At 44.3% G+C, this 27,766-nt stretch overlaps 1 long non-coding RNA gene across 1 annotated transcript; it reads right to left on the bottom strand.

Annotated features, from left to right (window-relative positions):
* Positions 1-222: 222 nt before the first annotated feature.
* On the bottom strand, positions 223-27,766 carry LOC147758910 (uncharacterized). Its single transcript, XR_015318404.1, has 3 exons — positions 27,096-27,766; positions 15,334-15,608; positions 223-514 (listed from the first exon to the last, which is right to left on the bottom strand). It is a non-coding gene; the product is annotated as an uncharacterized LOC147758910 (long non-coding RNA).

The following is a 27,766-nucleotide window of genomic DNA, read 5'->3' as shown; positions in this document are numbered from 1 at the left end:
CATTGGACACAGAATATCTAGACAACGCCAATTATACCCGGCCCAAAAATGTTTGTTTGTAAAGTATTTATTCAGCTCATATTTTATAATTTTTTTATACTTTAAAATTATAACATTTTTGAAGCGGACCAGAATCGTCTGGTGCTTACAAGCCATGTCGAAAAAAGGGTCGGAATTAGCCATGTTGCGTTCTGAGCGTTCCATCTGTGCACTAAGAAGTATATTAATTCCCAGCGTATATTCCTCGCAAATCGATACTATACGACGCCAAATAAAAGTGTCCCGGAAGAAAACGGGAACGCCAATGTTTGATACATTGTTCCGTAAGCTGACTTACCGGGATTTCTGTCATTTGTTGACAGAAATATATATTGGATCCAGCGTAGTTCCCTGTTATCTCACTACGTGAAATCTGTCTGGACCCAGACATCCGGCCACGGCCTGTTGGATGATCAACATTGCGGGCCGCCTTTTCCAACCTGGTGACCAACAGGAGGCATGTCCTTTGCGGAATCTGCAAACCGCAAACATGCACCGTAAGGGCCCGTTCTGCTATTGTTGGTGTGGATCCAACGGCCATCTGCTGTACTCCCAGACAGAAGGATGATTTTTCGTATTTGGGCGAATGCAGACAAACTAAACCATTGAGAGCCGAAGAGGCTCTACAGTGTTGCTAACAACAAAAAGGAGGTGCCTTCACTCTTACGTGAAACTGCACCCACCTGGCCGATCTAGGAAACGAGTTATTAAATGGTAGAAGAGAAGCAAACAATTCAGTCCGACTGGTGATGGAATTTATTGAAGTATTAATTGTCATATGAAGAGGAAAAAGATGCTGTAGACAATATCATGTAGGTATGTCGAAAAAAATATAAGGCCTGAAAAATTTTACCAAAAATAAGAGCTCATTGGTCGAGGACGACTGTTTTAATCTCTTGTATCCATTAGAACGTCGACATCTTATGATATATTATAACTCGGGTGAAGCAGATACTTCAACTGCCATTTAACAAAATTACATACGAACCGAAAAGTCAGTCACTGTAGTGTGCGCGTATACTAGATTGGATTTTCTTTAAGAATTTTAATAGAAGGCCGCAGCAATACCAAAGTAAGTAAGATATAGAAGCACAATGATAAGTGTTAGGACCTTCCAAGGGAGCTTGAAAGGTACAAATTTGGGTTCAACTAGCGATAATCGAAAGGCCCTGTATGAATCATCAGTAAAACATAGTAACAGCGTAAATAGTTGTACGAGTTACCACCATTCCGGTTTGACAGTTTGATACCTGACCTAATGGCCTCGTTGGGTCTAGCGATATACAGCGCACCCGTCATGCACTCCATGGACGGAGTGTTGATACTTTGGGATACCCCTGTTACCATACGATACCGTCACAGAGAACTAGTTATGGAGATGCTAGCAGCTTAAAGCACTGCTAATTGGATTTGGCAAACAGACTGTTCCCTTCGTGCTTTTTTAGCCTTTAGTCATTTTCGTTCGGTTAGCTATTAAGTCAACATTGTGTCCTTTCTCCACAAGTTAAAGGGTGGCAGGCGCTGGTCGGCCAGCCTACAACAGCTGGATAAAAGGCCGTCGAAAATTACAATAAGGCTAGCTATTCTTTGTCGTAAAGTAAAAACAGAATGAGCGGCCGCCATTTTAAAGTTGAATATGTAGTATCATAGACAGCGACAGCAGCACTGGCGTTAGCTCTGGTGTAACGCGATCGTCATCTGAAAGTCCAACAATGCCCCATAATTTGCAGGTGCACCTCATTCACCACCTTCTTTGCTGTCCGAAGACAGTTTTTGCTCGTTTCGTATAAATGTAACATATGTCACATCGCTTCGCTTCCCGATTGATTTTTCCATTGTCCCCTAATCCTAGTAAGGCCACCGTTGTTGCCAGCATGACTGACTCAACCAGGCCCCCATCGTTGAATACGCTGTGCAAAGGCCCAAACCAAATCCATCTGAGCTACTACATGCGGCCTTGCTTTTTGTTATGGGACTTGCGGAACGATTAAGAGAGGTTAAAAGAAGTTATTGCAAAAACAATGATAGCATCGGGGGCGTCGCGAACATAGCATTAACGGCACACGAAACTGAGGTTTACTAATGTCCTTCAGAGCGTTTATTACTCGTTTTGCTTCTGTCCCCCTCTTCACTGCAAACACGAATTGGTGTTGTAGAGATCCATGATGGTTACTTCTAAGACTGTCAGTAGAGACGAACCTTTCTACATGAGAGCCCTGGAAAGGACTTAACTGGAGAATCGCCACGAAGACATCCACGTTGTACGGCTATACGATGTTTGAAGATGATATAGCTTCTATTTGTGACCAGAAGCTTCGCTGATTGTCATAGTTTCTGTTATCGACATTGGTAGCTGGTTGCATTAGCTATCCGATTGAGGCAATGCAAGTAAAGCTTTTTTGCATGGAAAGGTAGTAAGATTGGAAATTCGATAAGCTTTCCATTAGGAGGTTTTCCACAACGGTGTTACTGTTGCCGCTAATGCCGAAGCGGCTACAGACGACACTGACGCTACCGCCGCCAGCTTTGTTATCATATTCCAATACGAACCGCGAAAAGTATACATGGCCTTATAGATGTATCTACACACGCACAAATACAGCCGAAAAAGGGAGTAGCGAAGTGTAAACACACACACATATGCACTTATATATATATGAAAAGAAATAGATAGACTCAGTCACAGAGGGGCAGTCTGAAAGGAGGCAAATGATGATGCTGGTAAAAACAAACGAATTTGATCGTAAACGGAAGTCGATAACGGAACGCTATAATGAGAGACGACGAGCAAAACCAGCAGCATCAGTCAGGCTCTAAAGAAGCAGGGAAAACAAAAGCTGGCTAAATCAGAAAATAAAGAAGTAAGATACCTTCACACAGAATGTTTAATGCGTAGAGTTGCACCATGTATTTGCCATATGAGAAGCTGACCACCTACATAGGGTATGACCATCTTGTTATAAACAGCTGGTAAGGGCGGGCAAAACTTTGATGCATAGCCATGTATTAAGTACGTGTAGTTTATTTATTTAGAGTTTATTAGCTATAATAAAATAATTAAAATGGTAACGTTACGCTATAATTTAAGACTCATCTCTATTTCCACCAAATACTCGCCAAAGCAATACATGACACTGTTTCAATCAGGAACATGAAGCATATATTTGGTAGAGCTGCTGTAGATCTATGTCATGGCAAAATGTGTCGTAGCGTGCAGGACGTGAATTGCGTCGCGCTGATATCTAGCTGTTGCTTTATTGTAGTAAACAGCGACCATCGAAGCGACCGGAAAGAACCGGAGTGTAATGCTAGCAAAAAACAGATCGTACGACAAAAGGTGAATGCGAAGAAGATAAAACACTCTAATGTAATAGTAATAATAAAACAATATGTAATATAATAATAGAACAGACAGAAACAGCAGCGGAATATGGCTGCAGATCTACATAGATTTCATTTTTACCATCCACATTGGCTTTTAGTAAGCGTACCTTGTTGATCGATGGCTTTGGCAAAGCAGAATGATCATGTTTGATGGCCACTCTTGCGAAGACAGACATGTCACTCAAATGTTGCCAATAACCTGATCACCAGAAACTTGCGGAACTAGTGGGCAAGTTGATACCACTTGAATCACTGACCACGATGAAGCTTTGACAGTGCTATATAAAGGCACTTCGTCCTACAAATGATTTTATGCTTTTTTGATAATCTACGAATACCGATATTTTGTGAAGAAAAAAACTTTCGAGTTTCACAATATACAAGTAAACAATGGGGATTCACTGAAGAAAGAAATTGTTTTTGGCGCAGATACAAGTGAAAACGGTACAAACACAGTAAGAATCAAAATAGGAAAGCAAACTCAAAAACATCTCGAAATATGTGCCATAAACATCTTATAAAGAAACTACTTACAACAAACAACATACGCATGAGTCGGTCTGTAATATTATATCTATGTCAAGTCGTCATTTCGCTTAGGTAAGGGCAAATGGCGGTTCGAACTCGCCTACGAACTCTCTGTAAAGATTTCCAACTTGCTTTACAGTAACACAGAGAACTAATAGTCTCTTCAGGCGGCCAAAATGAGAGCCAGGTAGCAGTCAGCCGAGGGGGAAGGGCATCCGGGTGCGTGAATGTCCGTGTTGTTTGTGGTGGACGGAAAAAAACGGAAAGGCGAGGGCATTGAGGCATGTCCCTCTAGGAATGCCCGCGAGCGGAGCTGTCCGTAGTCTATCATGCATATCGTGTGCATCGTCGTCCTTGCGACGACATTCCTACCCTTGCGCTCTACACCGTTGCCCCGCCGCATGCCCAGCTTTCTGTTCGCTTAGCCCAGATAGCCAGGACTGAAGTCCTTCGCGTGTCTCAAACACCGCCTGCCCGAAAAACGTCGTCTGGCCGTTGCTGGCGACAAGTCCCGGCAACGGCACCCTTAGACTACTTTGCTCGAATACAGCGACCACACGTTGGATGCTAAATGAACTTTCTTCGTGCAAGATCCGAAATATCTACTGCAACACGATTATTATTGTTTCTCTCTAGATTACGGAGTAGAAGGCCATCGGGTTTACTCCTGTCGCGTGAGCTAACGTGCATTTCGACCCAGAGCTGCACTGGTTCGGTTACCCGTCGTCTGCTAAGCAGACACGCTGAAAAGGTGCCAACGCCACGAACAAGGAAAGCTCATGACAGCTAGCCAAAACGATGCTGCTCTATATTAAAGCATCGCTACTATGATGAACAGATGCCTAAGGGTAGTATAAAAAAATCGTTATTCTCTACCTTTCTCATTTGTCCTTCGCCCCACAGCGTGAGATGGCTCTATTTCCGTTAGTACCGCTACTGCTGCTGTACCTTGCCCGCTGCAACTCACTGAAGTCTTGATGGTCTCTCTTCTTGTCTTTAATAGGCCCTAAACGCGAGTGGCCTGATAGGCTTCACTTTAAATCCAGAGGCTTTAAGGCGTGGTCTGATTGCCATTCACAAACGGCCGTTGCGTCCGTCGGCCAGTCGACCTGATTTTCGTGGGACGCAGCCTCTTTTGTCGTTACTACTACTGCTGCCGCCTGCGTCGCCACCGTCATTGAGGTCGTAGAAGAAGTGGTCGCTGGCGACTCAGCCGCTAGCCAACCTGAGCTAACCTTACGAGGCCACTTGGACTTACGAACCACGTCCAAGCCATTTTGCCCTTAGCCGCGCCGTAGCTGCTACTGCTGGTTTTGGCAGTGACGCTGCTGGCTTAGTCACGCGCTAGGCCACCAACTACTGAACGACGCCCAAAGCTTTGACAACGTCAGCAAGTAACTTAGAAACCACGCAACCGCCCTGTATTATTATTGCGCCTGCTGCTTAGCGCTAAAGTCGTACACCTATTCCCTTTACAACGACGACGACGACCGCGAGGGTTGGTGGCACGGGCCATCTTTATCATTTCATGTTTGATGAGAGTGACGCATTACATGAATAGGATGCATTGAGCATGCTTTTCCTGGCCATGCAACTCAACAACGAAGCATGCAACTCATCAAGGGCTGAAGGATAACAATTTAAAAGAATGACTAGCCGTGTATAAAGCATAATCTTCTTACTTTATACCCAGCATTATGTCCAATTAGTTGCAACTAGGTGGTGTGAATTGGGGATCGTCCGATCGGACCCACGGAATATGGCAAGACGTATCCAAGATCAGCAGCGGGTTGCAGAGTCTCCAATTTAAAGCTTATTGCTGTGTCGAAGAGATGGCAGAGATTGAAAGCTCTTAGCAGAATGTACCGTGTTAGCTCAGAGTCCGAGTGCAAAACCAACGAACACAGGAGTGATTTGATGAAGTTCCTTATTTACGTCTCATTAAAATAGGCCAACCACCGTTATGGAAGATGAAGCTTGGAGCTTGGAACGGCTATTATACATCATAGAATGTTAAATCGTTTCGCTCCCGCCACCCAGTTCGTTAACCGCCATCTCGTTCCACACAGACCTTCTAATGAAAACGTATACGAACTGCGCGATCTGCTCCATTTACGTAAATCCGCTTTTGTGGTAGTTGCAACGGTCTTGCTATAAGCAATATGATCCTTTTAGAAGCAAGCAGCCTTATTCTCAATAAGAGGTACTCTTAAGTACAACGTTAACAATGAGATGGTTTAAAGCATCTACTAACCAAATCAAATGTACGGATTTGTTCTTCTCCTACAATGAATCCATACAATGAATGTCAGTTTAAGTATGGTGGGACATATTCCGCTGGTACTAATTTTGTTAGATGTAGATACCTAGTTAATTAAAGTTCACGTAATTTATTTATTTATCGTTGGTGTATAAAGCCGTATTCGATGTTGACCCTGTAGCCCTCCTCAAGGGACATCTGCTTACTAAGTAGCAGATTGATTGATCAGATGAATGGGCAGATGATAATATTTTCACAATTTTTATTTACTAAGCCAACGATGTATAAGTAAAGGAAGACCAAACAGGAGGTATGACTGATAAACGTCGTAAAACATTCCGTCTACCATTACGTGTACTCGATTTCTCATTAAACTTCTTCTGTTCCTTTGCTCTGTTTTTTCTGTTTGCAGGATTTCAGGACGGTCACTTGTTGACATGAGTGAAAGCGGTAGGAGCTGGTGACAGCTTCCCTCTTTTGCGAACGGCTGACGAGAGGGAGGATCACGTTCCCACGTAGTTAAGCGAACTCTTCCCTCTTGCCAAGTGGCGCCATGAAGATCGACATCGGTGTTGGCCTGCTTTTCGCACTCGTGTGTTGCGTTAAAGGTACACATATTGGCGTTATATGCAGACATGCGTATGATAGATATTGATATATGTCAACGTGCGTATTGCACCTTTCTTGCTTAGACTGTCATCTGGCTCAAAGCAAAGTTATCAGCATAAAAGTTGTGTCACATACACTAATGAAAAGTTTCGACGGCAAAAGCTCAAACGATTAAAATACGAAGCTTCAAGTAGCGTGTTCTTTAATTTGATACCTATTTGCTTGTGGAATGCTTGGATGAATCCTATATATCTTAAATAAGGTACCTGATTGACAGGAAGATCGCCTAAGACATTTGGCAATCCGAGCTAAAGCCATATATGAGAATTATCCCGAAAAAATGCAAATGATGGGAGACAGGCTCTGTGGAACAAACCTAAATTTTTGCAGCAAATTGTAAATGCCCTATTAATATCCAAAAGACTAGTACTCTGTCTTAAATCGCCAACATCTTCTCCGTTATCTCGTCTAATTTCAGCTAAATTTTGCCTACATGGACGCAGAGGTTCGACCACAACAAACTACATTCCATTGGTCAAAACCATCTTATCAACAAGTTGCAACTGTGACACTCCCGTCGCTAAACATGGCTTCCGTTTTCTTTCTTCGAGTTCGGTCAAATCAACTTGCACATATATAAGAATGTCTGTCTAGCCAGTGATGTGACCGTTCCTTCTCTTTGCTTTGTAACCCACAAACCTTTGCTGTCGTTATCGTTACACGACAATACCACATGGCGTACTTTTTTGAACCCACCATTATTACGCCGACAACTGGCCTGCGCGACAACAGCCATCTGTCCGACGACCGTTTTACGGTCATCAACGCCAATACCACAGTCACAGTCACCGCCAGACACCGCCTTCACCACGCCGCACTACACGCACTATATCCTGTCGCTACGGCAATATGACCTCACTCGGCCAATGTCCTTCTCTCTGTTCAATAAAGGACTCGCTCACCAGTCTCTCCCTTTTATCCCCCATTCTCTCGTTTTCCCCTTGCGCCGTTGCCGCTCCCTCTCTTTCGCCTTCAACTTCTGTGGCTTCCGCGCCTCGATCATTCCGCCGACTGAGAAGCTGTAGTGCTGGCTGTGGCACACGCAGCTGATGTCATATCCGTGACGAAGGTGGTTTAATGTTGTAACGTCATGGTCGTTGTTGCTATTGCCCTTGTGCTTATGGTTGCATTCTGATAGTCTATTCAGTCAGCACAACCATTTCTATGTGGCTGTCTCGACAGAGGCAGCCCGTGACGTAGCAGCGACCATTGCCACCGATATCTGAGGATCGACGTCTGCATTTGCTCCCGGTGCTGCGCTTGCTTCGTGGGTCTCTTTTGGTTGGCGCTGACGAAATCTCTGTTCGGTCGGTCGTGCTGGTTGCCGTTCCCGCCGAGCAACGGCCGAGCAATTGGGCTGCTGTTAAAGGGAAATGGCGAATCTTGGTGGATATATTTAATAAAGAAAATCACCTTCCAGACTGCGTTAGCCCCCATCTGGCCGGTGGCTAATGGAGAACTGGCTGGCTGCCTTTGCTGCTGTTGCTACTGTCATGATGATAACAGCGACTACCAACTACCGTGGGGTCGCTAGTGCGCCTGGGCTTGCCGGGTCGCTGCCACTACTACTATAGATGGCACTATATCGACAAGTCTGTATGTGCGTACCACGATATGCTGGAAAAGTGGTGGTTGCAAGCGAACAAGCAAACGGAACAGAGCGAAGACGAGGGGTCGTCTAATGCCGTCGATAGCGATGCAACACAGTTGTAGTACCATAGAATGTCTGATCAATGAGAAGCCCAACGAAAACGAGCTTAAAAGCCATCCATAAAGCGGTTATGTTGATATGTCCAAGGCGGGGAGAGTGGACACTCAGGAGAAGGGCGCTTTGTAGATTCTTACTTTATTTTGCCTGAAAGCTTCCGATGGTACGCCTCCTGCAGAGGTAAAACGATGGATGGCACTAGGCTCCTTTGGACCTAAGCTCGTCACCCAACGGGGAATTCCTTTCAGTGATTCACTGCAAAATGCACCAAAAAACTATCGTCCCTGCTATTACAACGCGATGCACGTGATCGAAGATAGGCAGGCCATCGAAGCTGGCAGTATTATGCGACAGGGCACGACGATGGCTGGCACCGAAATCTTACAGACAGTGAACGTATATATATATACTGTTTGCGGGCAACGCGAAACCGAAGAGAGGTAAATCACTCGTCTTGTAGACCGACCAGACCAATCAACCCGACTGGCGCCGGCAAAAAACGAATGACTGAAGTTACGCTAGGAACTGGGGGATTGAAGTAACTATAATGTCAACAGGTCGCTCTTACCGGAGACGGGGTGAAATCACAGATGACCAAGAGAGAATTAACCCAGCAGCCACGTTTGACTTATTCTCAAGGGTCAACAACAGCTAGCTTATCCCCATGGTCCTGCCTGTTCGCGTAGTCTTACTTCGCTCTTTACGATAAACATAAAGCGTCTACTTGCAGTACAAATAGTAAGGATAGTGATGGTAGGGGTCATCGTAACAAGGGACAAATCGGGGTCGTAGAAGCTCTGTCACACGCAGAGACGACAAGTGACAAGAAAGCAATGCCTAGAAACAGTGGCACCAATAACAGAAATGCAGTAGTGGTAAAATTTAGTCCCTTTTCCCATTGCGCAAGATACCCCCATCGTAAGCAATAAGATAGAAGAGGCGAATGGATTAACAGAAGCTACAAGCGTTTCCTTCGATATGATGTTGCTTTCTGCTGCAGTCGTTCGCCTAACAGCGAGCGGGCAAGGCATTGCCAGGAAGAAAGCCCCTTCTTAGTTGTCGTTGATGCAATCGGAGATAAGTCCTTTTTCTTGTCCGGCTCTTTCTTGTCTTCCCAGATCTTAGTCACTTGCGTTCAGCAAATTCGACACCAGTCATCCACCACCCCGTACTACTTCGTAATCTCCGAACACGTCCGCCGGACTCATAAAGCTCACCCGCGGGGCTAAAGGAGAACTCAAAAACGACGAGCAAAAAGGACCAAACCTGTATTGTGGCCAAAGAGCAAATCAGCTGAGGCTCGCCTAAGGCAAAACCCTACTTACTTTTGCCTTTTTCTAGCTAAGAGAGAAATTCCCTACATTTCTTCGGAAAAAATACTAACCCATAACGGACCAAGCGAGCGAATGACCCATAGGCGCGTAGTATCTATTCATTGTGGCGGCACCAAGTACTTTTTTTGGATGAATCTGTTTGGTGCTACTACCCGCCCGTCCTTTGGCGGCCCCTAGTTCAGTAGATCTGGATATCTGTTTGATATTTATAGTGCAAAACAAGATTGAAGAGGTGGAAAAAGAGGAACTGAAGAGCTCAAATGGGATGATGCAAGGAGGCGCCAGCGAGAGTAAGTGATATAGACGTTCTGATGGACGAAGCGAACTGCTATACTGTGTTACACGATGGCAAAAAAAAAGACAGGGATATAGGCACAAAGTGGCTTAATATCTAACTACGCCAGTAAATATCTTACCGTATTGCAGGGAAGCAATGGAGTTCACGACTGGACTCACCTCTTATTAACTGCAGGATGATTTCTGTAGGAGTGGTAAGAGTGCTCATGAGTCGAAGTACAGAGTGATCACAGAAACTCCAACTTGTGCCTGCTGCACAAGCTGCTTGTTCCTTAGTGCACAAAATGGAACCCCGGACTAAACATTATGGCCAAACAAAGCTCACAGCGATGTCAAACATTCCAATATAAATATTAGCTTTAGCAAGATGATATCGGTTTACATAGGCTACCGAGAGGCGGTTCATCCATATTTCCACAAAAACGTCCTTTATTTTACCCGAATTGTTTAATTTAGGTGCATCCAAATTTTTCCATTTACCAATGCGAGTAATAATAATGTTAATGAGCAAAATAAATGAGGTACACGAATCGAGTGACGAACATTATTTGGGGTGCGACAAGCTAGTGAATTAATTGCGCGTCCTGCAAGAACATTCCGAAAGCTTTGTCCTGCACACCTCTATAAATCCTACTGATGTGTCTGTTCTATCTTGACAGATCGTAGCATTTCGTTTATTCAGTAGTTAGGGCGCTTCGGCCAGTATTTAATCAGTCACGACCAATTTAGCCATCAACTAAAGTTGAATCATTTCTCTGCATTTCGACCCATTTCAGAAAAAAACACGACTCAATAAGTTCAATTAATTTGGTCTGTTGCTAACATAAAGGCGGGAGAGAGATTTCTATTATTATTGCTGAACGGCTAACACGAGCCGAAGTCATCTCATTTTCTGGTTTGATTGCATCGGTAGTAACTTTTACTTACTGATGACTTCACAGTAGAGGATTGTTCGTTGTTATTCCCCTCCTTTGTTGTTCCCCCATACTCGGTCTTTAACTTCCCTCAAAGACTGTAGCTGATGCAAGAATAGAAGTTTGGGGATACTCCCATTTCGATCGTTGCGAAATTAAGGGCGTTTCGCTCACTTGCTTGCATGTATGCCGAATCTCTTACTACTGTACTATGTGGCGTCACGAGCAAAATCAAGGCCAGAGACCTTAAGGACGTATACCATTAGTACGAGTCTTAGCTCAGTTCCTCACAAAATGTACGAGATCAAGGAGCACTAGCCCAGCTTTATTTCTCGTTTGCTCCCGCTGGTGCGTTGCCTTTCTTCCTGTTCATCGCGACAGGATAGCGAAGAAACTTCGCTACTCTCTGTGCCTAAACAGCTGGTTCCATAATATTCTATCAGCGCCACCATCTACCCAGCGCGTTCATTTACGACTAACTTCACAGCGGGTTGCGTAGGCGATTTGGCTTTCATTGAATTTTCTAACCATACTTCCAATCTCACCCGATGCGCTCTGCACAGTTCAACATCATCTCGTCGCAAGAAGGCGAAACGCTTGCGCGTTCCCGTTTTTAGCTTGGAGATCGCAGTCTTGCGAACAGCGTCAATTGTCTGGATGAATGCGCTCAAAATGAGTGAGGGGATTAACTCTATCCAAACCGAGGAGGCGGAGTAGCCATAGAGGATAGTTCTGACGGTGCGATGATGATAAGACTGTAATTTGTGCTTCGTCGCCGCTCTGCGCCCAATGCTGTCGCGCTTTCGACACGTCCCATCATGTCGACAGGGGGTCTGATTCAGTCATGACGCAAAGCTGAGGAGCTTCATGACTGGATGTATGAGCCAAGATTGATGCAAGAGAAATTTGAAGAGGCGAAGGGAGAACCCAAACAAGCGTGCAGAGATTCTAAGGAGAACGAGTAGCTGAAATGCACCACTCGTAGTCGGGAGACCCGCTCTGTTGAAATGTCATACATGTAGTGCACCTGCACCCTCATTACCAATCCATGCTTCTAATCCTGATCATACATTTTCCCCAAGAACCCAATATCAGTCAGTGTGTGAGCCAGGACATAGGCTTCTCTTTACCTCACGACAACTCTGTATGAAGACGCCGATGCCTAATTAGATGATTCGCAATGCGCTGATTCAGAGGCACACTATAGATAGGGACACACGTTGACACATATACTCAGAGACTCGTCCAAAAGGAATACATTGCACGACAGGACACGTCTTGTAGACTCCCTGACAAAGGCAACTTCATGATATATTTACACGACGGGTAGAGTTTGAGTGAAGGTAGATATGAAAATAGACGGGCGAGGGTTGATACGCTACTACAGACTTCACAGTTGTCGTCGTGCTATTGTTATGGCGGCGTCGCTGGAAAACGCCTCTGACCCGTTGACCTTCAAGTGTATGACAGCGTAATGTATGAAGTTAGCTGGGTGCAACGTACGACTGCATGTCGCTATACGCCTCTTAGGTATAGCCATTGCTGTCTTCGTCATAAAGGTATCCGTGTTTTCCTCACACGCTCTAACAAACCTGTGAAGGAAGATGTCTACGTTCGTCGTTCTCAGCGCCGGACAAACAGGGACAGGGTACAGACGAAAGGGAGGGAGAGAATGAAGATCAGATGTAGAAAAAAAGGGACAGCTGTGCTCTCGCGTAGAGCTCCCGCAAAGTTCACGAAGTCGCTTATTTGCTACGCCTACTACGAAGGCAGCGACTATTGTAGCTGCTGCTATTTCTGCTAATGTCAAACCCCACAGCGGAAGTCAAGTTGACACCTAACACACTAACTGGAAACGGGTATGGAGACGAAGTAAAGCGAGGACGACAGCAACAATAACAGCACGCGCATCGCATCGTCACAACGGTGATGATGACAGCAGGGATGACGGCGAATGCCCTCTAAAGCGGAGAACTTGAAGAAGCAGCCGCTGGTTACCGATCAACCGACCGTAGCGGCCATGTGCGGTAAGCGAAAACGCGAAGGATGGCAAGCTAACTAATAAAAGGAGATGGCAAGCGGTACTGCACAAAATGCGTGTCCCCTATATGACGTCTTTTCAAAGGGTCACTCTTATGTGGTCATATACTGCTACACAGACACCAACGTGGGGAGAAAATGGCATGACAGACCAAGCAGGCACCACTGCTCACAACGAAGTCATAGGCGAGGCCACAAGTAGTTGAAGGGGGAGCCGGAGACGGCAATACAACCGTTTTTGTGACCATCTGTACTCCTCCGCCTGCGACCGTTAGTACCAATACAAGAAATGAACGCTGTTGGAGGTTAGGCCAGCCCCTGCGTCAACGGCTGGTTGGATGCCCCGGGGGTAACTGACGCGGGCGACAGCATGGTGAGAATGAGTGACTGAGAGAGGCATGAGCGTTGCGAGAACGACAAGCGATCTACGCGCCGGCAAAGAAGTAACACCGGTGGAAAGACGGGCACGAAGGCCGCCCTTTTCCTGGGAAAGGAACATACATTGTTACGAGGAAAGCATAACCGCAGAGGCACTGATGGCTGTGTTGTTGACAGCCCCCATAGCGGCAATTGCGTAGTAGTAGTAGCGGCAGTGGTGAAACGGGAAACGGGGGCAGCCACGGAAAGTAAACAGAAGCAGTACAGCTACCACATATACATATAAACACATATACACACGTACACGCAGACCAAGACACTCTGGCCTAACTAAAGCAAGCGGGAAAGGCACGGGAATTGTGGCGAATACATAAGGCAGAAGCTGTAGTAGCAGCAGGCTGCTACCAAGCAACGAAGCAATGGCAGGAAAGCGCATCGTCTAATGCGATAGCGTAGGAGGGATTGTCTAGGATGGTGGCGTTGCAGGAAATAAGGCTGAGGAGGTTAAGGATTTACATATAGGGGAAATCTAAAATGACAAGTAAAAGTGGCTATGGCGGCAGACCGTGCCTGTCTTCTGAGCGTGATAGACATCAGCTGAGTGGCATTACGTGTGCCTGTCTCACTTGGGCTAGCCAATAGGAAATACGATGGGAGAAGACAGCGTAAAAGAGTATGAGAGTGACTAACAAGAAACACTTTCGGAGAGCAAGACAAACTTCTATAGTGGATAACGTAACCGCGAGGACAGCGAAGCCTCGTCACATTACAGATCGACATATGAGCCAAGTAGCTAACTTATCGATGACTCAACACATGCTGAGATGATGAGGGGTGAGTGGCGATACACCCGCGCGGCTATTTTGCATATGGAAGACGCTGTGGTGGTGGTGCTGCTGCTACGGCTGTTTCCAATAAATGTTCATTATATATAATATTTCGATAATAAGATCACATAGTATAATACAACAGTGTGTCTCGTTCAAAAATGAGTATCAGTGTCTAACTTCTAATTTGCATTACAGGTCACAACACGGTGAAAAAACACAATTACAAATACAAAACACAATTTGTGTACATGAAGGTCATGAGAGAGGTTCTGTCGCCGCTGCTATTGTATGTGTCAGGTAGCTGCATATAAAACGACAGACAAATAAAATCCAGTATAAAGATGAGATATATTTATTGATAGAGCTTTTTGGGGACAGAGGAACCACCATATTAGTGCAGGACTATGCATTTTTATCACACGGTTGACAAATAAGAAAAACTTGTAGTGGCTTGACTTATATTGGAACTTCGATTCGAGGGCCTTCGTGACTGGTAAATAGTGTGTGCATTAGGGACCGCTTTTGGCGAATGACAAAAAGCTTCGTGAGCGCTAATTTTCTATAAAGTCAAGCTCGCGAAACCCTAACGAAGTTATTCAATATAGTTAGAAGAACTGCTGTTGCCGCAGTGTTGTTGATGTAATCTTCTATTGCTGCTAGTCTTAAACTGAGTTTCTTTTCATATGCTAAGGCTTCAATGTTTACTTCATGTTACTAGACAAATATTTGAAACTGTAACATAGCAACATTATAAAATGGATTGATCTGTGACTAACATGTCAAACTACATTGGATAAAAAGGCAAAAACTAACCATAGAATTTCGTATGTATTAGATGCTAATGTTGGCCTTCCTTTTCAGTAGGCTCAATGTAGCATAGACATAGCTTAGGCTATCCGCCTGTCGCCACAATTAAATATTCATCCCTGTGTCTCGCTGGGGATTAACATACCTTCTATCTTCGCTCGTCCAAAGCTGTCCACCCGTAGATTTGTCCTAAGGTTTCTAGTAGCTTCGCTGATACTGCGAGGTTAATTGGAGAGAGGCGAACTCGAGAGACACGCCCATTTCATAGGGTGCCAAAAGCCCCAGGCACCAAGGGCTGAGGAAGGTCTCTGTTGACGCGCTTCATCATTTTACTGGTAGGGTAAGATCCTCCTGTTGCGGTAGCCGTTCTGGTTTTGCCTTCTAATACCGTTGATTACAGGTACAGCGACCGATATATACCTTTCGGTTATAACAAAATACATGTGTCAATCTGTGTATAGGCATCTCACTCAAAGACCTATACCTTCATAGGAGCGAAGACGACATATTCTGTTTTATGCTAACATCTGTTTTATGTCATTATTTTACCTAACATCTGTTTCATGTAGAAATGATGATAATATATATAGGCTATGATACCGGGCCTAAAGTTGACTCCTATGGGGCCTCGTTATCCATCTTAAATTTTACGGTTAGGTTTCGTTTAAAGCATTGATTTTCACATGCCGGGCGAACCTTTCACGGAAGAGCACTTTTGCAGGAGGCTACGCCTTAGAGCATTAAAGTTATTGTAAATGGATTACAGGTGCCCTCCCGATAATCTGTTCTGTCGTATTTAAAGAAGTATGCCCTCTAATGTACTTAATTTGCATTTAGTAAATTAGCCTTAAAACAAAATGTCCCAATGGCTTCAGAGTATCATAAACTTCCTACATATTTTGAGCGATCTAAATATCAAGTGGTAGTCGATTGATTTTAAATTGAGCCAAACGTACAATGTTTGGGTGTGGCTGATATAGATACAGAACGAATAAAAGCGGATAACAAGAGTTATGGAAAGCATTCTGTGGTACTATGCAGACTAATTATCTGTTGAAATTTACTTCGCGTAATGGACTATAATTGGGGCAATAAGTTCTACGGAAGTGGCGACCTTACAGTTGACGTCTTAATTAACGTTTAATATAGTATATTAAACGATAGGTAAAAGCATCTAGCTTTTCAAATCAATAAAATACGCGACTACCTCTTCCTTTTGACGCATGAACAAGCCAAAGCCTCGGTGAGTCTCCCTTTGTGCATTCGCAGATAAATATCGTGAAATATTGTAGGACGATCACAATAACAAAAATGCATATATTCACTTACGCCTGAGTTTCCCAGTACTGGCACACTTCGCAGTAGACACAGGTGTAGGAGGAAAGTTGTGTCGAGTGAAATGACAGCTCACTCGTCATCTTTAAGGATAAGGAGTTTCTAGAAATGCTACATATTTCCTCCCGCCCTGTATTCCTTTTTCTATCCGACTCACATAGCACAAACGTTATAAACTAGCTGGTTGACTGTTTTTATGGTCGGTAGCAGGCTATCTCTGTTTAGGCAGAGACCGTTTAAGGGGTCGGAGGCCGTCGAAGTGCATTTGGTTGTCTGCCTGCTAGGCAACCCCCACATACAACAGGAGTATAGGCATTAGGAGCAGACGGAGCGACAGTAATAGTAGCAGCTTGGGGTGGGCGGCGTTCGTCCTCGTGAATCAGAAGCGAAAAGGCACCACTTCCACCTTTCCTTTCCTATCACTTGAATTGGACTGCAATTCCAACATTAAACCGACGCCCCCCCCCCCCCCCCAACGTTCTCGCTGCTCCACGGGATACCACCCCTGGCAGTTGGGAGAGTCACAGTGCTAACACGTTGCAGTATATGCTCCACATCGAGCCTTGAAGTTGGCTTCCACTTCTGCTATGGATACAACATCCCATAGAGCAGGCAAAACAGTGCTGCAGCGTACCAGACTGGTGCCAGTAACGTTTTAGTCCGTAAATATGGTGGGCATTCCATGCACATATACATCTGTGCTTGCATATACGTGAAGGAAAATGATATCACAACACCAGCTGGGTCGTATTCTCATCTTTTCCGAAAACGTTACTATGAATAATTCGTAAGGTTGAACCGTGAAAGTAGAAGAAGAAAAGCTTTCTAAATGACTATTTAAAAATGCGTCCCCAAAAATTTAGATGTCTATCCTTCGATATTCGTATACAACCTTGTAGTCTACTTAGCTAATTCTATAGTCCATCTGCCCATTGTCTAGTCATTGCGCTCCGAACCTCGCTTTCCATCCGTTTCAAGAACCGCATCACAGATTCCTCACTCCGTCCGCCTCTGCCTGCCATGGGTATCTTTTCCGCTAAATATATGAATATAACCCACCTTTCTTATCGGCGTATTTGTAACGAAAGCAGCATAAGCGAAAGAAAAATTCTATTCGTTTACACAAATTTCGGTGGGTCAGACAAGCGAACAATTGGAGCCAGGCGAAGCTTCAAGCGTTTTGAATCATCCCTGTCTACCTATTTACATAACTGACGCTTCCGTTTTTCTCGATCTCACTCTTCGTTTCGCCCATGCGTTTTATTCCATGTGCTCATGCCATTCAAGTTATTTTCCCTTTTACCGTCTTCTAAGCATAATCTTCAGTGGCCACTCAACTAAGTGGCGGTCTTTGCAAGCAGCCCTACCTTCACTATTTAAGAAAAGGCGTTAAGTGATACTGTAAGGAAGGGTCGACGCAAATCAAAAAAATGCTAAGGCAAGCTTCAGTGATTCCGTTGGTAAAGCTGCTTAGTCAACTGTGACGAAAAGGGATTTTTTCGGTGCCATAATCGTTACTATCTTATCGTAGTTGTCTCTGCTACAGCCTACAGAAATAGGTCAAGGCAGGCCTCGATAAGGTAATCATGCAAATTAGTTCATAGCTCCGGATGCTTGTAATTCGATGGAGAAAGGTTTAGGTTATACGTAAGACGCACAAATAAAACTTGCTAACAATCCGTCGGAATCCTTAAGGTAACTAACGATTTTTGAAGCTGAACGTTACCATAGCAAGGTTACGTCAAGCGATCGTTTATTTCTCCAGGGCCTTATGTCCGAAATGGTAGAGGGCAGGGGCGCGCTGAAATATCCTTCTAATCGTCCTAATATATGAATTACGTGCATGTAAGCGAATCATCAAAACGCTAGTGATTATTGAATGACAACGGCCAGGTGTTGTATATGACGTACATTCATCGAACACGATCATCGGTTTTGGATTTTATGCGGGGGCATCTGTCGTCGTAATGTCGGGTGAACCTATCTATCCAGCGCTATCCACTCAGATCAAAAAGTGTTCAAGTGGATCCTTGAATGAAATAGTTCCGCTATCAGCTATATTTCGCGCACGCAATACGACTTACTTGAAGCAATTTAGACCCACTCCTCCGAAGTGGTAGTTACCAGACGAGCGGAGTACTACTGATAAACGATTTGGCTGATTCTGTGCTACTGTGAAATATCAGCCATATCGTGTTGCCAGTGGAGGCCGTCCATTAAACTTTGATTCGCTATTTCAGCGTCACAATCGTCGACGCAATCTGTCATTATCCCCGCTTCAGCTTTTATCGGCTTGGCTCTTCCTCTGACGATTTTACCAGTTCGCTTGAATGAAGACTAACTAGTTCTAAGACTTAGAGGATGTAGCAGACAACATTGATGTCATGGGAAAGTAGGCGCCACTGATACCATTGTTCTATTGACTTCGATGAGACTGATTTGTGTGTGAGAATAATGCAAACGCTCGACAATCATTATCATTCATTCAGTTAATTACTAACGGAACTTCTATAGCTAGCTATATAAACCCCCGAATCGAGATGCGCCTGAACGACAGTTGGTATCGAGATGAATCGTGTTTGCCAATAAATAATTTTCGCAATTTTATTCACACCTAGGCTGATTTAAGGTCTGGTTGTTTCTCTAATTACATACGGACCTGTATGGAAAATCTCTGCTTCTAAAGCCTTTAGCGCATTTGGATTCGTTATAATGGTATACACACCATATTGTTGGGTTAAACCGTTTATACATATAGATATATAGGTAGCATACATGATGGCTAATAACCACTGAAAGATTGTTCTAGGTGACGAGATGGCGAGGAATAATACCTAGGGACAATCCAAGATCAAGCATCTCAGCCCCCCTAATGTCACTCAGTACTTTTGTACGGTAACGAAACAATTTGTTTTTGATACGAACTCCCAAATCTGAAATTTACCATATCTGAAACAATAAAAGCAGAGTTCAAAGGATTTTGTTCTCTATGTAGCTACGCAATACAACCCCAACTCGTCGCCTAAGATCCCACTAGGCAGACAAGATGATGCTGGCTTGTACAGGACCAAACGAGCTTAAGTAACAAAGGTGAAGAGCAGAAATCAAGCAGCAGGCAGTTTCGCTTTATGGTGTGGTATGATTTTGACTATACCCGTTGGAAAAGCAGGCATATAGAGGAGTAATGCAGATATAGATGCTATGGGATTCGAGATAGACAATCTACAACAAGGAAACACCAACGAAAAACTAGAGTGCATTTATTTAATGTGGCTGTCTAAGGTAACTGTGAATATAATACGTACATACACAATGTATTTATTAATCACATATCAGGAATAAGAACGCTGGCAAAAACAGGTAAAAGACAGGCTTACTACGCGAGTTACAATACGCTAGCTCAGTTGCAAATTTAGGCACAACCATCAGATAGATAGGCTGCCTGCGCATGTTTTGTAGGCCAGTGGCGCTTTTTCAAGCAGAACTTAGTTAAGAGAATTAGCAGGACATGCCATAGGCTTCAACCTTACATATGAACAATCTCAGGGTAACTAAGAAAAATGCGGCATATATGGTTTAATAAAAAAAAAAAAGAAGAACCTCGTTTGAGCTTACGTTTAAGCTGATACGGGCTTCCAAGTAACCATTGAATATTGGTCTTTGCAAAAGTGCCTATGATTTACTCTTTGGCCGTTCTTGCGATTTGACAAATCTATCAAAGCTAGTTGTTAAGGTTTGCATTATTTTAGCTTTCTGTAGACCTAAAGAAATTTTTTTTCGTTTTCTACAGCTGAAACCTCATGGACACAACATGGTTCACAGCGCAACACCCGACGCTGATGAACGTTCAGATTAGCTTAAATTAGTTCTCCGTTTAGTTGGTGGTTCTCAACGAATCGGAGACATCCAATCTCAATCGGCTTCTTTTCGGTTTTGAAATATCGACTAAGCTAGTGGAAAGTAGTTGCTGCTTTCTTGAAAGTTGCTGTGTGTCTCCCGCCTGTAGGCCCCTTACCCCACCGCAGCCTCAAGTACCACTGACCTGCGATCCTCCTACGATGGCTAAGCGACCATGGCGGCACAAGGATATAACGCATTCCAACGGACCAATTGGACCAGAAAGGGAGCACAAAAAACGGCTTCTTTTAGTGTGGGTAGGGTTCGTTTGAACGCCGATGTCGCCTCATCCTGTCCCTGGTTTTGCGCTCCAGTCTCCTCGCCACCTGTGTAAACCTTCTCTATGCCATAGGCATCTACTAAAAACACCATTTTTAGCCTCAGTTCCTAGACCATGCTAGATGTGGAGCACCGCTTACAAACGGCTCGGGGCAACCTGCTTATGTCCAACAGCGGCTCCTGCTTTTCGTTTCCCGACACGAATTCGACATAAATGTCAGAGTCGGGTTCGTCATCCTCTAGACGTTTGGCCCTGCTGCCGCTATTCACTGGAGGGCAGAATCTGTTCTTAAAGAAAAAGGTTCAAATATGGCTGTAACAGATAGGCATTACACAACTATATATATAAGGTCGAGGCGCACTTGTGATTTTTTCTATTTATATTTTGAACTGAGTGAAAAATAAGCTTTGTGTTTGCTTCCCCACAATCTTTCATTCTAATCCAACAGTCTTCATTTTTCTTTTCCCAGACTTTGACCAACGACCATGAGCCCATAAATATCTGTAATCTGTTTCTAAAATCCAAGATACCTATTTAATATGGTTAGCCTATGGTACATGTTTATCAAATCTTATATAACAAGTTGTGATCGACTGCACTAAACGTAGCGAACGTTTAGACCATGCAGATCATACGAATGAGTACTGAGCAAAGATGCTTAGTGGCGATTACAAGTGGGAACTCACCAGAGGTTAAAAAGCCATCTCTATGTACTTTTACAATGCTATTCTCCTTATATACGCGAAAATCAAGTGGTTGCTGGATGCGTCTTCACCGTCACGTCCAGCGCTGACAAACATCGGAGCAAACTATTGGCTCATAATCGGTGCAAGGTCCCATCCCATACTGATAATAGCCGAATATATTATACCAGCCATATGATCCTATGCTTCCACGTGGTACTCGGAAGTGCTGTTATCCGCTCCTCGCATAAATAGATAGTTGTGTTTATGAGGATTCATTTATGATTCAACAAGAACCTTCTACTCTATTCACCAGTGCTCAAGTTGATTCTGTCTATTGTGACCGCGGGATTGGGTTGACAAAGTTAAACAATGGACCGCACAAGTTATACAAGGGTATGCAAGCCAGGTTAGATGCGAGGTATGCGTGCTGATGAAGACCTAACCATGGGACTCAGCCGACTAAGGAATACGGGGACAGAGCACTGCGGTTAGAAGGACCCAATGCCCGTTTAAAATCGGTCCTCCGCATTACAGGTGACATGCAGAAGCAACATCGACTAAAGCCAAGGCAAAGGTTGTTTGGCTGGATGACTGCTTGTCTGTTGGTTGGATCTCCCACCCGCCCGCCTCATTGTCGTCTTGGGCGGAAAAGGACGCCTCGTCCTGCTTTATACCTTGGTGCATCTTCTTCGTTTTGTTGTGTTCATGTGCATGCATTGGCAACGTACGTGTGTGGAAGGTCGACTGCTACCACTACAACGCTATTAGTACGGTGGCCCGTCAACGCCGGTCGCTCTGCCCCTTCTCAGTCCTGCCACAGTCTGAACAAGAGTACGACGTGGGAAGGACTGACGGCATGCTGCTATGGCTACCTAGGCAGCCGTCATGCGCCGTTGTATGGCAGTGACGAGCAGGAAAGATCCTTAGCGAGTGATTAGCTTCAACCTCGCTTGCAAAGCCGACGATGGGGTAAACGAACGACCAGCGGCAACACTGTTGGTCGACGACGACGGGCAAGCGGCAGGCTGACGAGGAGGAGGCCCGTGGGGTCGCAATGCAAGTGACTCTTCTCTATTAGTAAAAGAAGGATTCATTTGGCCCAAGCCGTGGTCAGGTTAGGCAGCCAAACAGTCAGACCAACCGTTACAACGCCAATTGTATAGCCCTGTAACCGCCACGGTTACAGGGCTATACAATTCCAACTTGCTGCCATTGCCCGGTGGACAAACTACTTACGACGAGGGCATGGCAGGACACGCACGCGCAGAGGTACAGAAGCAAACTCCTAGCAGCGTTTCAGCTGTTTTCTTGAAACTAGTTTAGTATTGCTCCTAAGGAAGATTGTCTTTGGCCAATGGATCGTATGAAGATGATGGTGTTCCTGGTCTGTCCCATCTACCATTGCTGTTATACTAGCTTGCTAACAGTAGCAAGGAGCAGCTGAAGAGGGAAAATGTAGGAAGGCCTGTCCAATGTCTTCAACGATAGAGTACCTGAAATGTTGATTTGTTCGCAAAGACTTCTTTGTAGACTAGCGAGTTCAGGGCATAACATGATAGATGAATAGGTTCAATAAGCAGAAAATGTCCATTGGTCAAATTCGGAGCAACGAAATGCTCGTATGCACCTCTTTCTTTTTATATAACTTCTCGTATGCCTGATGTTACTTAGATTTTAAAAATTGTTTGAAAATACATTTTAATTTTTTAGTATATCATATACTTTTTCCACATCTTTAGCTTATATATAAGCCTCGTGAGCTATAAAAGCTGGTACTCTAAAAAAAGAGCTGTTAGGTTTCAACTAGGTTCCACTATTTTATTATTCTATTTGGTCGTAGGACCTTTTTCGAAATCTTCTTAGGAACAGATTGAAAATGTGAGAGATTCACTACATTTCGCAAAAATCGTGTACGCGATAAAGTTATACTATTAAAGCCCAGAGATAGCGGGCGCATACATTTTTCTATAAGTGCTGCAGTAGTTGAATCATTGGCGCTGTACATCGGCCAGGTTGAGGTATTTTAACGGTAAGCGACATAAATTCTTTTTTAGTGAGATAGCCCCCTCAGGGTAAAGCACAAAACAGTTAGAAGAGGCTGCTTACCTCTTTTAAAAAGATGAGCACCCATGTCTGCTCTCCAGGAAAGGAAAAGTGTGCTTTTCTTCCAAACGGTGCTGTTGTATCTCCTCTTTCCTTCGCCAGGTTGGCGAAGGCAATGGCATCTTTGTTGAGGAGTTCATCTTCACTTTCATCGCCATTACTGCTACAGGGTCGTAGCAGCGGTAGCAGCGACGGTAACAGGAACTGTAGTGGTGGCGTCAGTGCCAAAGCTAACGTCGCAGATGCCTGCTGAGCACGGCAGGACGCAGGCGACTGCTTGAGATGCTCGCTCCTCAGACCTTGTAAGCCCCTTATCCCTCGGTTTGCTATTGATTCGGCGAGAATTCGGCCCAACGCATCCTAGCATTCGACGGCTGCCGCTCCTAAAGGAAGCACTATTTAGGGGGGCAAGTACGCGACCTGCCTGAAACTCACGCTGCGTGGAGGGTCGTATGTCGATGCCGACCTGGCATTGGTGCCGCGTGCAACCTGCTACGAATGTTTCCGTTGATGTCGACATTGATGCACTGTACCAAATACACTTCGCCATATGGAGCAACTATAGTACTTAACAGTATGCTTTGTTTTCGTTTTTGCATCCGAAGCGCGGCACCTTGAAATCGACCACTTGACGCCAACGGCAATAGCTGCCAATATTGGGCCGATATCAGGCAAGCATTAGTTCTTAAGCCTATGCGCGAAACGTGGCTTTAGGTCGAAAAGTGGAACGTTATCTTTTGCCACCAATAGTTCTCCAACCACCCTGCTAACATGTGGCAAGCGCACCAGCCGTAAAAATTGTTAAAGTCATATTCGCATCGGCTTGGCTTACTGCGATTGGAGTCTTTGGACAGCGCCAAAAACCGATGTACCAGTTTTTGATAACAACAATTAGTAGAATGCTGCTATAGCCCATTTAATAAATATCTTTATTTGCCAATTATTGGCTATTCGTGCACACTGCAATGTGCTCGGTTCAATAGCCTATTTCACTGCAGTTACCACGGGAAACAGAAGAAGGCAACTTAACGGATGCGTCATCTCGTATTTGCCTTATTAGCATCTTTCCCTCTCACTCCCTCTTCTATTACCATTATCCTTTTCCTTCTCTTCATAGCGCCACTAGTGACAATTCGAGGGCTTCTACGAGCCCGCCATGTCTACTAGTTTAACCGCGAACCCTAATCTCTAACTCATTTATACGTTTTAATACAGAAGAGTCTCTGCGGCTTACGTCGCCCGAACTTCTCTACCCATTTCGCATTCTACTATCTGTTCAAATTAAGCAACTCCGTTTAATTTCCCTGTTGGTCTGGTACGTCAGACGACAGAACGGCCGCTTGCAGCTTCGGTGGCAACTTGTAGAGCCGCCCTTGTTTTACGTAGGTATGTAGATTAATAAAGCAAATTGCCAACCTCCATACGTAGTGCTTCTGCCAAAATCGGAAAACCCGTAAGCTCATAGCTGAAACAAAAAAATAGTGGTGAAATCAAGGAAGCAACGGACGTAGAAGCCAGGTATAAAAGGACCCCCAACCAATGGATTTCGCAAGAGTCATAGGGGTACGACGGTGGCGACACCTGGTGATTCGCACGCAAAGTTGGCTTTACCCCAAAGCTAACATAGGTAATTACGGGAAGCTCGATCTGTATGCATGATGTCTGGCACGAGCATATGTCCATGATCGTCTGTCGATGGGTAAGGACATTTCGTGCATTCGGTGTTTTGTGGGTAACGCATTCGACCAGAACAACACTTCCCGCATTCAATCACGAATGTAATAACTCGAGTCCCACTACTACCATGTGCTATATAGGAGCGAGTCAAGTACGCGTTCAAATCTAATACTTTTAGCAGTAGTGTTCAATGCTATATAATCAATTGGTAGGTGATAAATATAGCAATTCTGCGAGATCAGATTCCTATGCAGATGAATAAAGGCGTGTAACTATTTTTTATAAAAGCCTATAATTCGTCCTATATTAACTATCAAAAGCTTGGAAATCATTACAGGCAACTAAGCGATAATTCAATACCGTAATTAGTGCGTTTTCAAACTGGCCACGTTCTGATAGAAGCTGATAAGGTCGCTTCTACCCTTTATATATTGAGTTACGCTAGATCTAAATCGGGATCTGTTATTGCAGGGGTTAGTTAGGATGGGGCCCATGGCGTCACTCACCTCACTGCATATCCCCACGAAAATTCGCGAAGGACGGGCTTACATTGAGGAGTGTCACCCCCGATGTAAAACGCTATATGCTGTTTCTTTCCACCGTTCGTTGTCTGTCCAGTGTCTGTATATTGCTGGACCTACCTGGGTTCTTCGCCAATAGGCTTGTTAAACGACACAGTAGCAATACGTTGTAGCATATATTCCACGCTACCAACGCTAAATTCTGAATTATCGATGGGCATGCGCACTAGACACCATGCCTACATCACTCTAGTGTTCTGTGTGGTAAAAACTGCTTACCACGCTCATAGAGGGCAACTTGATTTTTCAATGAGTACGTACATATGTTGCCGTCACGACTAAATATTTTGCTACCGGTTTCTGTGGCACGACAGATAACAGACGAGACAAATATTGATAGACTTGGAAACTTTTACATCTTCTTCGATCGATCTTACTGACCTTTTGATGGTATTGGCCCTAAATTGAGAACAGTGAATTAATTACATAATAAGCTTCGTACAACTTAGATCCATTATCGTTCACGCATAGACAGAAAAAGGGTAAGAAAGATCGACAAATGCCGCAGTGTCTTAAAACACGGCTCCATGACCCACTATATATAAGCCTATACATCAGCATTGTCATTGTGGGTGTGCTAATCACGCTAATTACCTTTGCCTTTCAGTAGAGAGGCGATGGCTACACGAAATTGTGCACGAATGAAATTAAATAACTTATCACACCACTCACTAACTGTTGCCCTAACTCGTTCTCAATAATATATTGCCTAAATTAGCCCCAGACCTTAATTTCTAAATAGGTTCAGATTTTGACCAGTCTTTTGTCTTTGAGGGATACAATTACGGCTCAAGGTTAACACATAAATAGGAAAATTGGCGGTAAATCAGAACTTCGTAAACATCACTTAGATTACGCTTTGCAGCGTAGAAACAAACAGTCGCTTGCCAAGGTCTTGCAACAAAAAAGTAGTGCGTGTAACTTTTCTGCTGTGAACAGGCTGAAGTTTAATAACAGCATGAGACATGCCGGTGACAGTGGGTATCATCCAAGATAAAATAATGCTGGCAGAGTTTCCCCGCTTTTCAATGCGTTGGCTTTAGGCGTCTAGATGCCCCTCCAAGTTGTATAATAATAACCGCGGTAATAGAAAGTTTCCCCTCCCCTTCCCAGCCGCTCATTGAGTGTTCATGAGTCGTACATAAACGCTGAAACCCAACTAAGATTTCGAGCAAAACTTCACGTCGTTCCATGGGATCATAGGAAGTCTCCGTTGTCTGATACGTTTATACTCTGGCTTAGACGAGAGTTTATTCGCTTTCAGTTAATCTATCGATTTCTATATATAAACACTACACCATTGGCTTGTAAATAATGAGCGTTCATTGTTCAAGAGCATGGAACTTACGCTATGGTGTGAAGTTCGAAGACATCACTTAATACTCCGGCAAACCTTTCATGCTATTCGTATTTCGTGAGGTCGTGCAGTGTAAAGGTTTTCAAAATTCGCGCACACAGTTAGAGAAACGTGGTTCTGGCAATCAAATAATTTATTTGCTCGTTGCTACGTTCGTACAAACGGCAGCGGTCGCTGAAAGAGCTGTTATCTGGAAGATGCTGGCATATGGACACGCACACTGTTATCGGTCAGTCGTAATACTCGCTTGATAACTATCGTAATATATCGAAGAAAAAGTAAGAATTCTTTTAGCGATAGGGAAAGACTTCCGCAGATTACGATGATATTAATGATAATTGCAGTAATGATGCTCGATTGATTGGTTGGTTGACAACAAAATTAACTACACAAATGAATGAACTGAGAATGAAGGGCCTAATAGGCAGCTAAGGAAACGCTAGAAGATCTCACAGATATCTCGGCGGTGGCTCCAGAGGTTAGGTGAGAAAAAGAATACGTTCGCCATTTTGAGTCATGGCACAGGAAGAAGATATGTTGATAGCAAACGGGTGGCATCTAGCCCTATCAACTGAATTCTGTATCAGCTTGTGCGGTGACGACGAGCCATGAAAGCAAATCAAGCGTCAACTTCACGCCCATATTTCAGCCAGTGTCCGAAA

The sequence above is a fragment of the Varroa destructor genome, unplaced genomic scaffold (genome assembly GCF_002443255.2).
Source record: "Varroa destructor unplaced genomic scaffold, Vdes_3.0 BEIS01000001.1, whole genome shotgun sequence".
Taxonomy (NCBI): Eukaryota; Metazoa; Arthropoda; class Arachnida; order Mesostigmata; family Varroidae; genus Varroa; species Varroa destructor.
This window is presented reverse-complemented; position numbering and strand designations above follow the sequence as displayed.